The sequence below is a fragment of the Mytilus trossulus genome, chromosome 5 (assembly GCF_036588685.1).
Source record: "Mytilus trossulus isolate FHL-02 chromosome 5, PNRI_Mtr1.1.1.hap1, whole genome shotgun sequence".
Classification (NCBI taxonomy): Eukaryota; Metazoa; Mollusca; class Bivalvia; order Mytilida; family Mytilidae; genus Mytilus; species Mytilus trossulus.
The window spans coordinates 68,016,401-68,034,182 of NC_086377.1; the positions used below are offsets into that span (position 1 = coordinate 68,016,401).

The 17,782-nt window shown below is 33.4% G+C and overlaps 1 long non-coding RNA gene across 1 annotated transcript; it reads left to right on the top strand.

The window, feature by feature from the left end:
- Nucleotides 1-426: 426 nt before the first annotated feature.
- LOC134719115 (uncharacterized) lies at nucleotides 427-2,791 on the top strand. Its single transcript, XR_010107510.1, has 3 exons — nucleotides 427-562; nucleotides 2,137-2,270; nucleotides 2,636-2,791. It is a non-coding gene; the product is annotated as an uncharacterized LOC134719115 (long non-coding RNA).
- The last annotated feature ends 14,991 nt before the right edge of the window (nucleotides 2,792-17,782 follow it).

The following is a 17,782-nucleotide window of genomic DNA, read 5'->3' on the forward strand; positions in this document are numbered from 1 at the left end:
GTTTTGCTGACCCTTTTGTGTTTTTCTTTTGTTGTTGTTTTAATCTGATTATTCTCTTTTATTTGGTCATGATGTTATCGTTCTGCAAGAATGTTTTAATATCCTCTTGTTACGTTCTTCAACACATCGTTTTCTTCTGTTGAAATTCGGTAGTGTTTAATGCGATGAATTGCGCACTGATTAAATGTCAAGGTCATACATACTGACCCAGCATAATACATTCAAGGATATAAACAACACATCATTAAACATATGATCATGCATGGTATTTTCCCACGACACTTTCGGTTAGTTCATTGGTCATCTATTTACAGTTGCCTTTTATTTAGCTTGTCGTGTCTTTATTACATCATTTATTTCAAACGTACACATTATGAAATAAAAAACACTTTTCCAGGTAATTTAGCAATTTGTTGTAAAGGTGGTTACAAAATTATCTTTAACCTGTGTATATAAAGACGTTCCCCACCGAATACCAGTTACTTTACTGTTACCCTACAGATCATCATGTGGTCAATGTTGATAATGCTCAGTTGTGTTATTGGTTCTGTGCAGAGTCAAAGTATGTACAATATTTTCATAGAGGGGGAGATTATATTATTAAGACATTTTATTTTTCGTTAATTAATATCTTACAATATATAATTCAGACATTTGTAACCTTGATGTGAAAAGCACAATCGTTACTTAAACGCTGAATGTTTGTTTTTTTTTTACTTTTTCTATCGTTTAAAATATTTTCATTTATGTTAATTGTAATAAAGCTTTAATGGTAAGATACTAAAACATTAAAGGGAGGAATTGCTTAATTTTCATATGATGAAGACAAATCTTTCAACCAGTTAAATTGAGGTCTGGAGCTGGCATGTCAGTAACTGCTAGTACTCCTTTGTTAATTTATATATGTGGTTTTAATTTTGCTTTTGTGTTTATTTTCTTTATTTTATAGTTTGTCATTTGTTTATCATTACGAATTAATAATAATCATTGTAACAAATTGTTTGTTATTATACTGATCTTTTATGGCGTCCTTGATTGACAATAAAAATATTGTATTGTATTGTATTGGATATTTACATTTTCCTTCGTTTCATCTGTTACCTATTCTGATATCGAGCTCGGACTTCGTTATAATTGAGTTTTACTGTGCGTATTGTTGTGTGTTTGTTTATTCTACATTGGCTAGAGGTATAGGGGAAGGGTTTACGTTGCACAAAACATGTTTTAACCCGCACTATTTTTGCGACTGTCCAATGCCATAAGCATCTGGCCTTTGTTAGTCTTGTATGGGTTTTTGTTCATCAAATTTTAGTTCATATGTTGCAGCTGAACTAGTGCACACGTTTTGTTAAGGGCCAAATGAAGCCCGCCTCCTGGTGTGGGATTTTCTTGCTGTATTGAAGACCCATTGCTGACCTTAACCTGTTTATACTCTTTGGTCGGGTTGTTGTCTTTTTGACATGTGAATTATTTTTTTGATATTCGTTGTTATTCCGTGGTTAACATGTCAAAATGTACTATCATATTGTTTATTTATGTATTTCTCTGTCCTTAGTGTTCCTGCATTTATTTGACCTGTATTCCTGTCGTGTAATGTTGTTATTTCAGCGGTATTGGCTAGCAACAAAACCTGGTTCAATCCACCATTTTTTTACTTAAAATGTCCTGCACCATTACCAAAATGGCAGCTGTTATCTAATAGTTTCCATGTAAGTTGCATTGTTGGTTTTTTTTCTTGCACTTCAGTGTTTCTGTTGTTTCGCTGTTTTTATCGTATAGTTGATGTGTTTCCATCGGTTATAGTTTGTAACCCGGATTTGGTTTCTGTCAATTGATTTATGACTTTTGAACAGCGGTAAACTACTATAATTGTATTTATTTAAGCCAAGAAAAAGATTTGCATTTGGCGCTTTTGGGATTCGGCAGCTCTATATTTTTTTCTGGTTTTATAATTTTGAATATGAAATAACTTGGTGTGTTTTGAATTCGAGCTGACTGTTTTACGATTGTCATAAAAGATATGTCTTTTAAAATGCATTTAAAATTATTTTAAAAGTGACAAACCATAACTTGAAACTTTAACTACAATTATCTTCAAACTGAATTTTATACAATTTTGTACTTGTGTATTTATAGTAGTACCTACCTGCCCGATCGGAATACCACTACCTAACATCAATTGTGGGCGTGGTTCAAATCGTCAAAACTGCCCGGCTTTGTTTTACTGCAACATTCACCCGACGGATGCGTTTGCTGTGTGTTGCATGAAGGTCAGTACTAAACACTTTACGCTGATAAAATATGAAATTGATAAACCTTCGTGTTAGTTATTCCTGATTCCCGATAAAGCGCTTCGGACGCACAAAAAAAGTATAGTTAGAATTCTATTCAGGATGGGTTTTTTTTTCGTCCAGTGCATGGCACCTATTTAAATCTGCTGTCATATTGTTTTATTTACAATTATACAAGTAATAGTAAAAAGCATTATTTTGTTATCAACATAAGTCTATGCTTTTCCCTCGTATTAGAATCAATCGTTTTCAAATCGGTTTATAAGCATTCTTATTAATATCGCTTTCTGATATTTAACATTATTTGGAATATCTTATTGAAACACATAGCATTTATTTTCCAGCTACCTGGCTAAATTTGTATGTCAAAGATGCATCGTGTTGTTTGTACAAAGAAAGGATGTCATCAAAGATGTATGGATCCTACTTGCTGACCATTGTTTTGACACAGATAAATACATAAACTATTTAATAAATTGGAATTCAAAATCAAAATGAAAGACGTGTTCTTTTTGTTGTACCCGAATCCTGTCATGCAATTAATTTAATCCACATATGCGACATTACATGCATTAAATGCAATCAAGAAAAAGGGGTCGTTTCGTGTTGATGTGTTTCACAAAATGTCATTTATCTTTAAAATACTTCATTTAAGAAATGTGTACACTTTTTTGAAGTATTCTTCATGATTAATCCTTCATATGTTTTCATTTTAAGTGAGTTATTGAATCGTGCATATAGTGATGGCCAATTGGTCCAAGAGTAGAAGGTTGTTTGGTTCTAACATGATTTATGAAATTCTTTATAAAATTTACCTATGAATATATTAACAAAATTGAAAACATTATAGTGACGTTATTCTGTTGTTGTTCCTGTTCTTCAATTTCGTCTCTCACGTATCCGTCTTTGGCATTTTTGGATTGCCAATGACCATGAACTTTGAAAAGCGTATCTGAAACAAAATTATTTGTGGCTTTGAGTAGCGCCTCCGCTTTGTGAACTACGCAGACCGAATTACATGTTGTGTAAACATATTGCACATAAATCAAAGTGACAAATTTTTCTGGCTGTTATATAAGATAACGGCTTATTTATTTATTTACTCAATACCAAAATATCTCTTTTATACTGTTAAAAAAAAATGTACTCCGATAAAAATTAATCCTGGCAAAATCACAATAAAGTTTACTAATTAACAGGAAAAGTGGGCATAATCAGACTCTGTAATCCTGTCTGTAAATATCGGTTTTATCTATAACTCTAATTTCAAGGTAAGTATTATGAAAACTGATATCACTCAAGTTTTATTTGTATCTAAGAAATCCAGTAAAAGAAATATTTATCATGACACAGGTTAAGAAGTAAAACAATAATGACCGTGTGATAAGTTTTTTTTCTTTTCCATTTGTTTCGCCATAATTGTTTTACAACCTTCTCAGAAATGTTTGACAGTAACCTGCTACAAAAGTTTTGGATATAAAAACCATTCATTATAGGTGTAATACCACCATTGATTTTCCCCAATTAGTCTTTGTTAAATTTGCACTTTTCAAAAAATAGTGCAGAATTTATCTTTGTTTCAAATAAAGAAATAGTTGGCATGAGTAAAATTTTATCCTGTCCAGTTCTATAGAAAAATGTTCACATAACATTTCATTGCATATAAGAAAATAACCATCATTGGAAGTTAACCAATCAAATTTCTCCCCTTATTCTATGTGTGCAAAAGGTTTAGTCACCATGTAACCTCAAGATTACAAAATTTTCTATAGAAACCACAAATAAAAATAATGGTGTTTAGAAATACCCAAGACATATGTTTATGACACAGAAATAATTTTACTGCAATAAAATGTAGAATTAATTACGTACAACGGTCAAATTCAAGGGAACATTTTTTAGACCTTCTTTCGTATACAACCGGATGTGACATACCATGATTTGGTGTTATTATAGTATAATATACCTATACCACTTAATTGCGTTAAAGTTAAAGTTAAGTGCGGACACATATGAAGCTTTTTGTATTAAATCTGTGAAATACAAGGAAACCGTAAATTGGTCCACAGACATAAATTTTACAAATTTATAAAAATACAAATAGTCGGCCACTCAAGGATGAAAAGAAAACGAGGACATAGAAATGAAGATAAATAATTAATACCGATGAATCAACGATACATGCCTACGAATACAAGAGTTGTTCATTATAACAACCACGAGAACAGACTTACATATGAATGAGACAAACGTACGGATCAACAAGGACCATATATGAACAAACAAGTATATGGACAGAAAATGAAAAAGCTATTCACGGAACCTAGAGGTCCGTTCTGACAAATAAATTAAAAGAAAGACATGCAGGTTGTGTAAACTGAGGTATACGAGATAGTATCAATTTTTGCAGCCTGCACTGAGTATCGCTCTGTAATAAGTTAATGCCATTCTTTGACAGAATGTTTTTTTTAATTCATTTTTATGATCAAATCACTGCATAGTTAAACAACTTTTATTAACCCTTTTAAATTATTTAATCATTTTTCTTTCCATGGCAATCCTGCATAAAGTAAACCTTATAATAAAAAAGTAAGTTTAATCTTACGATAATGAACTGCTGCTCTTTTAAAAAGAACTTACCAAGTAAAAATTATCATATTTATAGTCAGGTCATCCATATTTCAGTATAACTAACGATAAATTGAAAAGATTTTTTAAACAAAAAATTAGCAGAATTTCAACCTGTCTAACTTATTGATTCCGATGCATTCTTTATGTGATAGTTTTGTTCAATTCAAAAAGTTTAATTTTCAAAAGACAGATGTGTGTCAATATAAGTCAGCGAATAGGAATATAACGTATATAAACAAATATATGCCTTGAAATCTTTTTAATTTGTTTTACTTCAAAACGATACTATGCAATGGTGTTAAAAACTTTGTGTTTGACCATAGACAATGATAAAACTTAAAACCAGACTAGAGCTAAAAAAACACAGCCACAACACGATCACAACAAAGTTACGACACATTCACAATAATGGTTAAAACGTGGGCATGTCACTCTCGTTGTTTAAAACAATGATGATGTATTTTATAATATAATCCTGTATAAAATATGATAGCACGTAAAAGTTGCGGTTTTATAGAGGATGTTCTTCAAGAATATAGATGTACACATGCATTTAATGTATGACATTTCATTTGAAATATCCTTACCATGGATTAATTTATTTCGAAACTTGGCATTCCAAAAAATACCATATGAACGTCTATGTTTGATAGAAAAACTGGATTTTAGTATGTATTACATGAATAAAGTCTGACTTATTTTGTCATGTTCACATAATCTACCGTGATAGTGGAACGACAGTATTGAATTGTCATATGAGCACCATTCAAATGTATAATCTCAAACATGTTTTTTTTTCTGTAACTTTTTTATCTGTTTGTTCATTTGAAAGGTGTTTTGTAGTATAAGATTGAATGTAACTAGTACAGTGGTATGCTCTGTAATCTTATCTCATCCCTACTGTGACATTCTTTATTTATAATACAAAGGATGGGTGATGCATGTATGACTGGAGACGCTAACTACATCTACATTACTCATGTTCTCCGTTTGGTAGTCATGCCAGTTGCTTAGGTTGTTCCTCCTCTGTATTATGTTTCTGTTTTCTCATGTATCATTTCAACGTGATCAGTAGCTTGATGTATTGTAGATCTCTGACTGGTTTCCTTTCTATAATCCGAACCGAACTTTGTGTGGATGGTTTCTTCTTTCAAGAATCATAAGTCTTGCATGGCTTCAATGAACATTGCATTTAACAAAAAATCGAACTACTAACCTTGTTTGTATTTTGACTCTGTTATTAATTGTGACTGTTTATTTAACGCATCATGTAAATCAAACGGAATTTGATGAGACTGTTATTACCAAGTCAGGAATATGACAGTTCTTGTCCATTCGTTTTTGATGCGTTATGTTATTTGATTTTGCCATGTGATTATGGACTTTCCTAATTGATTTTCCTCTGAGTTCAGTATTTTTTGTGATTTTACTTTGTATTGGATACCTTAATGTCACAATATCCCATACAAACAATTGAACATTGCTGGCTCATCTGCATGTTCCACTTAAGAATTGTCAATTAGATTGACTGAAATTCTATCCGCAGTGAAAGAGGGTCTTTAGAAATACTCTGAAACTGTTTACTCTCGTAGTGGTACTTAACCATATGTAGATTCTTAAAACGCTAAAGAACCTCTGCATAATTTTAATTGTCGGTCTTTTTTCTCAAATTAGTTCTATCAAAACTTGTGTTCAACCTTGTATGCCACCACATTCCATGTGAAATTGAAAAATCATGTAAAAGAAATAAGCCACAATGCTTTTCAACATAAAAATGGTAGCATACGCTATACATGTATTACTTTGGTATACCATAAGGAGTATTTTGTTAATAGTGAACAAAAGGGTAAAGACATGATACACAGATGAACTAGTGATTAATATGCTGGAGTTTCTTATTGACAACATTTTGTTGAATTTGGAGGTACATCTTTTTCAACAAATTGTGTGCCTCTACTTGTCGACCTCTATATATTTTCATATATGAATCGGAGTTCCTTCAGAAACTTGTAAAAATCAAGAAGATCAAAGAAGCCAGGTTGTTTAATTCACTTTCATATATATTGATGATTTTCTTTCCATTAACATTCAAAACTTTTCTGATTGGGGTCGCTCATATATCCCCCAGAATTAGAAATTAAAGAAAAAACAGACACGGCTTCCTCTGCCTCATTGTTATACTTATACTTCGAATTTGACATACACAGTCATCTAAGTACCAGAATCTATAACAAATGAGACGATTTTCATTTTGAAATTATCAAATTTTCTCATCTTAGTAGCAATATACCAACTTCACCGGCATATAGGATATACATTTCCTAATTTATTCGGTATTCAACAGCCTGCAGCTCCTACTCAGACTTTCTAACACGTCAGTAATGTCTGAGCAAAACGTTGATGAACCAGGGGTATGTCAAAGAACGTCTCGTCCTTTTTTTAAGTTCAGCTGAAGGTACTTAGACCTTGTTGGGAAATATTCAGTTTCAACTTCATAAATGATATACGATGGTCTTGAAGTATAGATTCTGCTAATTGACGTTGTTTATTATCTTCATAACGTGTTCTAGTATTCTTTTACTTGTCTTAAGTTTATAATATTACTTTAACTGTTAAGACTGTTTTTGAGATATCCATTTGACGTGACTTATGCATCCTGTCATACATTCAACGACAAAATAATTTTAACTCTATCTTTGTGACCAAACGCTCGATTCTACGTCAAAGTAAATGTTTATCTAACCATGTATCTGTCAGGGTAACGATTTGGACCCAGTACTTAACATCTTTCAAACTCATAAATCTAAAACAAACTGACAACGCCATGGTTAAAAATGAAAAAGACAAACAGAAAAACAATAGTACACATGACACAACATAGAAAACTAAAGAATAAACAACACGAACCCCACCAAAAACTAGGGGTGATCTCAGGTGCTCCGGAAGGGTAAGCAGATCCTGCTCCACATGCGGCACCCGTCGTGTTGCTTATGTGATTACAAATCCGGTAAATAGTCTAATTCGGTAGGTCAAGTTCATGAAAAGGAAGGGGATTGTAGTTACGTCGTGAGGAACATATCCGATATCATTTGTGAAATGGTTATTCCATAACGGTCAACCAACTGGTGATGGCGTCCGTAAAATTTACGAAGGGATGATTTCAACTTCACCATTTGGAACTCTTGATTTAATAGCTTCCTTGTGAGCAGTAACCCTCTATCAAGAAAATCATGATAGGAAATGCAAGCACGGGAATATCGTATCAATTGAGAGATATATACCCCGTATGCAGGTGCTGCTGGAATGTTGCTACTTAGAAATGGAAAGTTCACAATTGGAAAGCTGAAATCATCTCTTTTGTCGTAAAGTTTTGTCTTCAACCGACCCTCATTGTCAATTTCTAGATGTAAGTCAAGATATGAAGCTGACTTAACTGTATCTGTAGTATCCTTTATCTCCAATTCGATGGGATAGATGCGTTCCACATAGTCACCAAATTTTGAATTGTTTAGTGAAAGAACGTCATCTATATAGCGGAAAGTAGAGTTAAAGGATATTGCTAACTTCTTATCTTTCTTCCTAAGAAGTTCCTGCATGAAGTCAGCCTCATAATAATAAAGAAACAAGTCAGCAAGTAGAGGGGCACAGTTTGTTCCCATTGGGATGCCGACAGTCTGTTGAAAAACACGTCCTCCGAACGTAACAAATATGTTGTCAATCAAGAAATCAAGCATCTTGATAATATCGGTTTCAGAGAATTTTTTGTTTGAATCAGAGTGATTCTTTACAAAGTAGGATTTATCCCTCCCTAAGACAAGATATTTGTATCTACGTTGGCCATTCTTTTTTATGAAGCAAAGTAATACCAACTCTTTTAATTTGTCTTTAAGTTTGGAATGTGGAATACTTGTGTAAAGAGTAGAGAAGTCAAATGTTTTAATACTGTTACAAGATGAAAGAGAGTTAGATTGTATGTACTCTAAAAGATCTTTGGAATTTTTAAGTATCCACATCTGATTCACGCCACCTCTAGAATAGGCAGTTTCACAATAACTTTGAAGCCCGTCTTTGATTGCTGATAAAATGGATGTTAATAATTTAGAAAGAGGTTTTGTGGAGCACTTGGAAGACCCAGCAATATACCGCTGTTTGTAGGGACACTTATGTAGTTTAGGTATCCAATACAGTGATGGAAGATCCAGTTCTTCATCTTTGGTTGAAATACCAAAGGAACAAAGAACAGACCTATGATTATCCAGGATTTCCTCTCTGGTAAGTGTCGTGAGGGTATATGTTGAGTTTCCAAGTGAATTGTCTATACCTAATTCGTTTATCAAGTAATTAATGTAATGACTTTTACAGACAAAAACGATGTTATTTGGGGCTTTGTCTGCGGGGACAACAACATATTTATCATGGAGGTCGGATAGGTGTTTAGCAACATTTGGGTCTTTAAAAATTGACGTAGCATGGGCATTGATGGACCCATTCAGTTTCTTAATTCTGATTTGTATTAAGGACCTCACTGCCTTTATCCATTCGGATAGAGTGTCTACGTCTTCCTTCTCGCGCTTAGCCCATTGCCTGGCATAATCCTCGACTGAATCCATCAAAATTTTAAAATTGTATTTCCAATTGATGGATTTAGGCTCACGATATTTCGGACCTTTCGATAACACGTTTCGTAGAGAAGTGTTATTAACAATGTTAAGGTCACCGGTAATAACGTGGCCAGCAGGATTATATGTGAATTGGGAACTAGCACAAGTGCAATCAGGAGGTTTAGACTTGAAGTCGTCAATATCGAGATCCTGCAAAACGCGTTTGTAATTGAAAATTTTAGTTGCAATAGGTTTGGTGTAGGTATAGGAAATTATTGGTACAGACTGGTCTTTAAAATAAGGAGGTATTTTCGATTGAACTAATTTATGATGAAGGATATTGCCAAGGTTGACGCCATCGAGACCTTTGGTGGCAAAAGAAAAATTTAGAAAAGATCTTTTCTCTTTTTCATCTTTTACAATGCGAACTGGCTTGAAAAGTCTGTGACTTGCAATATCCGAAATTATAGCTTGAAGTTTGTATTGGTTTGAATGAGGGTTTGTAACAGTGGATTCCAAACATAAATTGAACAGAGAATGAAGTTTTGAAAGGGGTAATGAATAAAGTTTCGTGCGAATGTGATGAATACCTAACGGTTTTTGAATGAATGGCAGCAAGTCATTAATAGAGACATCATGCAGAGAGGGTGATGTATAATGACGATGACCATGACTGCGTCTACGTCGAGGAGTCGAGTTGAAAATATTCATCACATTCACCGAGTTACACGAAGGACTAGATAGAATACCTATACCATCAATTGTGTCATTGCAGCCATACGGTGTTGCAGTTCCCAATTGTCTAATCCAGTAGTCTTCTTTTTGTCTACGGAGAGTCGTTGAAAGATTAGGATTGTTAGAGCTATGGTATATCTTTTCGATAATGCGAACTGTCATAGAAACGATGGAATGATCGGGCTAATTGAAATGCTGGTATAGAATGTCGTTAGCATTGAGGTTAATGTCTGATCTATGACCGCACATCCGTTTGTTTAGCTTTCCTTTCGTTTCACCGACGTATACCAATCCGCAAAGGTTGCACTCTAATCCGTAGACGACATTTATCGATTTACAATTAAGATCATCGTAACTTCTGGTAAAATATGACTTCTTGGTCAAATTGCTAGTGAATTCAGCATCTGTAATTAAAATAGCACAAGTTTTGCAGCCTTTGGTCTCACATTTTGAAATGCGACAGTGTTGTACTGTGTCATCAAAAACCAAAATGTCTTTAAGGAGAACTGAACATGGCTGTATATGTGTAATAATGCTGTTGTCACTACGACGATGATCTGAATGAGTCGTGTTTGGGATATTTGTCATGTCTGGTGTGAGGGGACACCTGCCGTATCAGACGACACCGTGATAATTTAGTTTTCGTATACCAAAGGGAAAATTTAACAGAAATACGTTGTCACTTTCTACAATGTAATAGAAAGTAAGATACATATATATATATCTTACCAAACTGTTATAAGGTGACGTCTATATAAATTTGTTAAGAGTTCTGCACTTTTTACAAGTGTTATCCGTGAACAAATATTTCTGACGTTCCGACATTCGACGACGTCAACATTTTTAACTTTTCTCAACGTAGTTCCCTGCTAAAGCAATTCATTCGAATCCAAGTAAATCAATTTCTTAATGACTTTTTAGAGACGTGAGGGCCGGTGGATTGTCTTGATGACTATTGATTAGTTTCCGGATCGGAGTTATGAAACCAGCTTTAGTCGGATGTAATTATTCTGTCTAGAAATCGTATGCCACCACGAGAAACATTTTTAATAAATTGTTCTATTCTTTTTGTTAAATGTTCTGCTGTACAAAGTCGCGGTACCCATCGATCACATTAAAATCATTTACTAAAATGTAGTTCGCTGTATACATGTACTTAGAAATGTCGCATTTGTCTGCAACTTCGCGAACTGTTTGTCGCTGGTCATTTTGATATCGTCCTGAACTTCATCTTTAATCGCATTTGATACCCTGATACCCTGATACTTCCTTCCCGCCCATTGTCTTTCAGATTGTCTTTTTCGTCCCCAAACCTTTTGTGCCACTTGAATACCAATGAATACCAATGAATGTCTAACTTTGCTATATTTCTCAACATTAATTTCTTTCGAGAATTGTTTATGTATTGCATACTTTTTTTTAAATTTGTCAATATAGGTCATTTTTTGGTAAAAAAAAAAAGGTTTTTAAACACACATAGTCAATAAATTCTGAAATAGAGGCTCCAAGAGCCCTGTGTCGCTCGCCTGGTCATGTTTTTACAATTGATGCATGAAATTATACAAAAACCATTTCTAGCTGCCATTTTGGCCGACAAGGTCACCAGACACTTTTTTTAAAAACTAGATATCCTTATGCTGATTGTTTGATTAAATGTGTTTCAGTTGTTTTAGAGGAAGACTTTTGTAAAAGACTACTAAAAATTACGAAAATTATTCAATACGACTTTAAAGGACAATAACTCCACATAGGGTCAATTGACCATTTTTGTCTTCCATCACTGTATTGGATGCCTAAACTACATAAGTGTCCTTACAAACAATGGTATATTGCTGGGTCTTCCAAATTCTCCACGAGAACTCTTTCTAAATCATTAACATCTATGTTATCAGCAATCAAAGCAGGTTCAACGTTATTGAGAAACTGCCCATTCTAGAGGTGACGTGAATCAGATGTGGATACTCAACGATTCCAAAGATCTTTTATCGTACATTCAATCTAAGACTCTCTCGTCTTGCAAAAATATTTAAAAATTTGACTTTTCTACATTCGTATTGTTTATTCTTTAGTTTTCCATGTTGTGTCATGTGTACTTTTGTTTGTCTGTTTGTCTTTTCATTTGTAGCCATGGCGTTGTCAGTTTATTTTCGATTTATGAGTTTGGCTGTCCCTCTGGTATCTACTAGTAATTTCCATTCCAAACATAAAGACAAATTGAAAGAGTTGGCATTACGTTGTTTCATAAAAAGAATAGCGAACGTCTTGGGAAGGGATAAATCCTACTTTGTAAAGAATCAATTGGATTCAAACCAACAAAAAATCTCTGAAACTGACATTATCAAGATGCTTCATGTATTAATTACGAACATATATGTTACGTTTGAAGAACGTGTTTTTCAAGACTATCGGAATTCCAACCGGAACCATTTGTGTCCGTCCCTCTTCTTGTTTCGTTATTATTATGAGGCTAACTTTATTCAGGAACTTTTTAGGAAGAAAGCTTAGAAGTAAGCAATATCCCTAACTTTACTTTCCGAGTAGAAGATGATGTTCTCTCACTAAATAATACAAAATTTGGTGACTATGTTGAACTATTCTATCCAATCAAACTAGAGATAAAGGACACATAAGATACAGGTAGGTCTGCCATATATCTTGACTTACATCTAGACATTGACAATGAGGGTCTGTTGAAAACAAAACTTTACGACAAAAGACATGATTTCAGCTTCCCTATTGTGAACGTTCCATTTCTATTTAGCAATATTCCAGCGGCGCCTGAATACGGAGTATATATCTCGCAATTGATACGATATTCCAGGGATTGTTTTTCCTTCATAGACACTGTGTATCATCGCCACCGGAAATTGGGTACTAACGAAGCGGAGAGAAATAGAAAAAAAAGTAAACAAGTTAAGACTTCATTCAATTTAAAGCATTTCCACTCATTTGATGAGGGTGCCGCTTAAGAAATGGTTTTCTGATATATAATTCTTTAAATTATTAAGCCGATTAGTACAAAATTAATACAAGATTTTGTGTAATACTCCAAAACTTTCCACTTAGTACCGAAAAATTTCGAGGTCTATCGTCCTCTGTCGCCCCATTCTCAAGATATTGAACTGTTTTTCATTATTTTTCCAGACACGTTTTTAGATTATTATAGTGTGGCATCATATTTACTGAAATTTGTTGTCAAAAAGATGTACTTTAAAGAAGATAGACCATAAAAAGTAAAGTCTAGGGTACGGCAACTTGTTCGTGTTGACAAATTTACTGTATGACAACTTGTTTTCAACTGTATGGCAACTTGCTAATTTTAGAATAGATATTTACCGTCCTTTCAAAGAAAATAAAGTATTAAGTTCAAATATCTGAGGTGGGGGTTACCTTTTTATTTTAAACTGTTTTTGTCCTTTTCAAGGTTTAAATTTATTTAAAACTGTTATTTAACTGATAAATTTTTCTGCTGTTTTTCCATAAAATTGAATTGAAAAGATCTTTGTTTAAGACCCAATACAAAATTTCTAAATCTATGACGGTACGGATAGGAACGTATGGACGGCTTATTAAATATGCTAAAAACAATCTAAATGTTCATATAAACCCACTAAGAAGGCTATATTATTATTCAACTATCTAAACAAATCAATTCAATTGTACAAAAACTTTCATATTTAGAAAATTCACCATGGCTATAATGCGAAACTGAACTTGTAACTGTGTATTGGTATACCTAAAGCTGTCTCCTAAGTGAGCAATCATTTAACTACAAAAAGGAGTAGAAGTTCAATGTTTGTTTCTTGAACATAGAAATGAACCAAAATTTAAAAACTAAAATAAATACAAGACTATATAGCAAAGGTTACTGACTCAAGTTGGGTCATGCAGTGCAACACATGCGGCAGTGTTAAACATGTTTAGGGATATATATCATTCCCCTCTTTATACGTATCAATGTAGTTATTTCTGGCTTCTATTTGTAATGTATCCTAAACGTTAAAAGGAAAGGCCACTTCTTATCCAGCTTAAACCCTGGTCAGTCCTATGATGAAATTAATAGTTCAGATGTATATGGAATGTTTGATAAGTTATATTGACCCAGAATAACTGGATGGAATTGTGAAAAATAAAGCACCTTTTCAATTTGCAATTCGTAAAATAACTGAACAGTGTGGTCTGGTAGAAGAGGCTGAAAAAAGAGGACTTGGTTCTCAAATTGATGTCCAATTTGCTATTCTAAGACTTCAGAAATGTAAAGATGGACATAGGCTTTTTTTTATATCAGCTCAGAGTTCTTAATTGGGACTTGGAGATGAAAGACTGCTTCAAATTCTGACACCTTACCTACCATTTTCTGATTTATGGTTTTGATGATTTAAAACAAAAATTAGTAAACCTTCGTAATTCCTTTTAATAAAATCATGTAATATAAAAAAGAAGATGTGGTATGATTGACAATGAGACAACTGTCCGCAAGAGACTAACATGACACAGACAACTATAGATCACCGTACGGCCTTCAACTATGAGCAAAGCCCATACCGCATAGTCAGATATAAAAGGCCCCGATAAGACAATGTAAAATTTACTATTCAAACGAGAGAAAACGAACGGCCTTATTTATATAAAAAATAAACGAAAAACAAATATGTAACACATAAACAAACGACAACCACTGAATTACAGGCTCCTGACTGGGGACAGGCACATACACAAATAATGTGGCGGGGTTAAACATGTCAGCGGGTCCCCCCTTACCTGGGACAGTGGTATAACAGTACAATATAAGAACGAACTATAAAAATCAGTTGAAAAAGGCTTAACTCACCAGATGGACAAAAATACAAGTGGACGTGGCCGGGTATTTATACATCCCGACACAAAAACCACAATGAACAGATCTGAGAGTACTCGCAGTTATCTGATAGCTAGTTTAAAACCACTAACAACTAATAAAAATTCATGCATCTAAGACTAAGCAATGTATCGTAGGAATACCCTGACTAAGCATTACCATAATTTATAAGAGCCCCCGCCATAAAAAGAATAATATTCGCGCCCTATAGTATTCACTCATTATATCTGTTTCCTACGTCATGACGATAACCCAAGTTTGCTACGACTGATTGACATAAAACATTTACTCAACAATATACATAACCAGAAGAAGCCTCCCTTTTGCTGTTTGAAGCATTTTCGATTATTCATGACATATTCTGAAAAGTTAGTCAGCTTTATAAAAGATTTCTTATGGAGCTTGGCATTTCTGCGACTTTGTACAGTGGTATTCAACCTTTTGAATACATTGAAGATATGCACTTCCCCTTTTCATTGCTTTTGGGTCCGTTTGGAAAAAAATGGTAAATTAAGGATGCTGTTAACTCTCATCAGCATTTAAAATTTGTCGTTAACTGTTTTTTCAAAAATCATGGTGTTGTTTACATGAGTCCTTCCACATTTTTCGGTCGGTGCTTTTTATAGCCGACTATAAGGTACAAGTTTTCGTTGTTGAAGACCGTTCGATGGCATATAATTGCTTACATACACTTTATTTAATCCTAATGGCTAAGTTATCTTATTTGCTATCATACCACATCTCCACTGTTTTTATCTAAAAAAAAAAAGACTAGCACCAACAAAAGATGAATGGACAGTTTATTTCATTGAACTTAAAAAATTTCACCCTAACAACAGTATAACGATATATGAATGTATTTATGATAATATGGTTGAAAAAAAAACTTTTTGTACAAAATCGAAAAACTGTATGCAACAAGGCCTTCTGAACTGAATTAACACCATATATCTAATAATATTTGATAAGTAAGACATTTTGTATATTTGTAAGCCTGCAAAGCTTTGATATCAACAAAATATCGTCACTTGATATTATCTTAACAGTGATTAATTTCCTGTTAAAATTATAATATATTGCAAGACGCCGTACAGACAAAAGTTGTTATTTTGCAATTCGCCGTGCAACATTTTGCAATTCGCCATACAACAAACAAACAACTTTTTGGTCCATATTCTTTAAAAAAACATGTTTTTGACAACAAATTTCAGAAATATGATGCCACACTATAATAATCTAAAATCGTGCCTGGAAAAATAATGAAAAACAGTTATTTATCTTGAGAATGGGACGAAAGAGGACGATAGCCCTTGAAATTTTTCGGTACTAAGTGGCAAGTTTTGGAGTATTACACAAAATTTTGTATTAATTTTGTACTAATCGGCTTAATAATTTAAAGAATTATATATCAGAAAATCAATTCTTAAGCGACACCCTCATCAAATGAGTGGAAATGCTTTAAATTGAATGAATTCTTAACTTGTTTACTTTTTTTTCTATTTCTCTCCGCTTCGTTAGTACCCAATTTACGGTGGCGATGATACACAGTGATAGAGGGTTGTTTCTGACAAGGAAAGTATTAAACCAAATGGTGAAGTTGAAATCATCCCTACGTAAATTTTATGGACGCCATCAAGAGTTAGTTAGTCGTTATGGAATAACCGTTTCACAGATGATATCGGATATGTTCCTTATAGTGTCGTAACTACAACATCCTTCCCTTTTCACAAATTTGACTATTTGTCGGTTTTGTCATAAGATAAGTAACATGACGGGTCCCACATGTAGAGCAGGATTTATTTACCCTTCTGGAGCACCCGAGATCACCTTGGCCTATGGTGGATTTCGTGTTGCTTAGTCTTCAGTTTTCTATGTTGTGTTTTGTGTACTATTATTTGTATGTTTGTCTTTTATTTTTAGCCATGGTGTTGTCAGTTTATTTTCAATCTATGAGTTTGACTGTCCCTCGGGTATCTTTCTGCCCTCTTTGATTTATGTGTACACCTTTACTGTACATTATTGTTGCTTTTAGTTTATCTCTATCTATAATAATATTCAAGATGATAACCAAAAACTGCAACAAATTTGAAAAGTTTTCAATGTTTTTCCTACAAACTAAGCACACAACACACACGTTTACATCATACAAAGTATTCTCTACTAGTATTTACATTGATTAAGAATGTAGATTTTTTTATTATAAATTTTATAACTCAAAAAATCTTCATATCTTTTAGATACAACTTTATCAAATTGTATTGTATCGTACTTGAAAATGTATGAAATGATGGCAACTGGACATTAAGCAACCATCATTCAATCAATTATTATTTTAAAACATCAGTATACAAAATCAAATTGTTGAAGCACTTTAGTTTATTCATTCGTGGATACATTCATGACATCGTCATTGTTTGGTATGGTTAATTTGAAGATTTAGTTTAAAAACCTTAGTGCAACCAATTATCACGAAATAAAATTGAGTCAGTCGAAGGCTACGTTGAAATATTAGGAAATTTACGAAAAAGAGGAGGAAAAAATATATCAAACACCATTTAGATCTCGTTACATATTGTTTGAATACCTCTAATATGGATAAAGTTATTCTGTATCCAGTAACATCACATGTGTTCAGTAAAATTCTAACCTTATTTGTAAACTTTGAA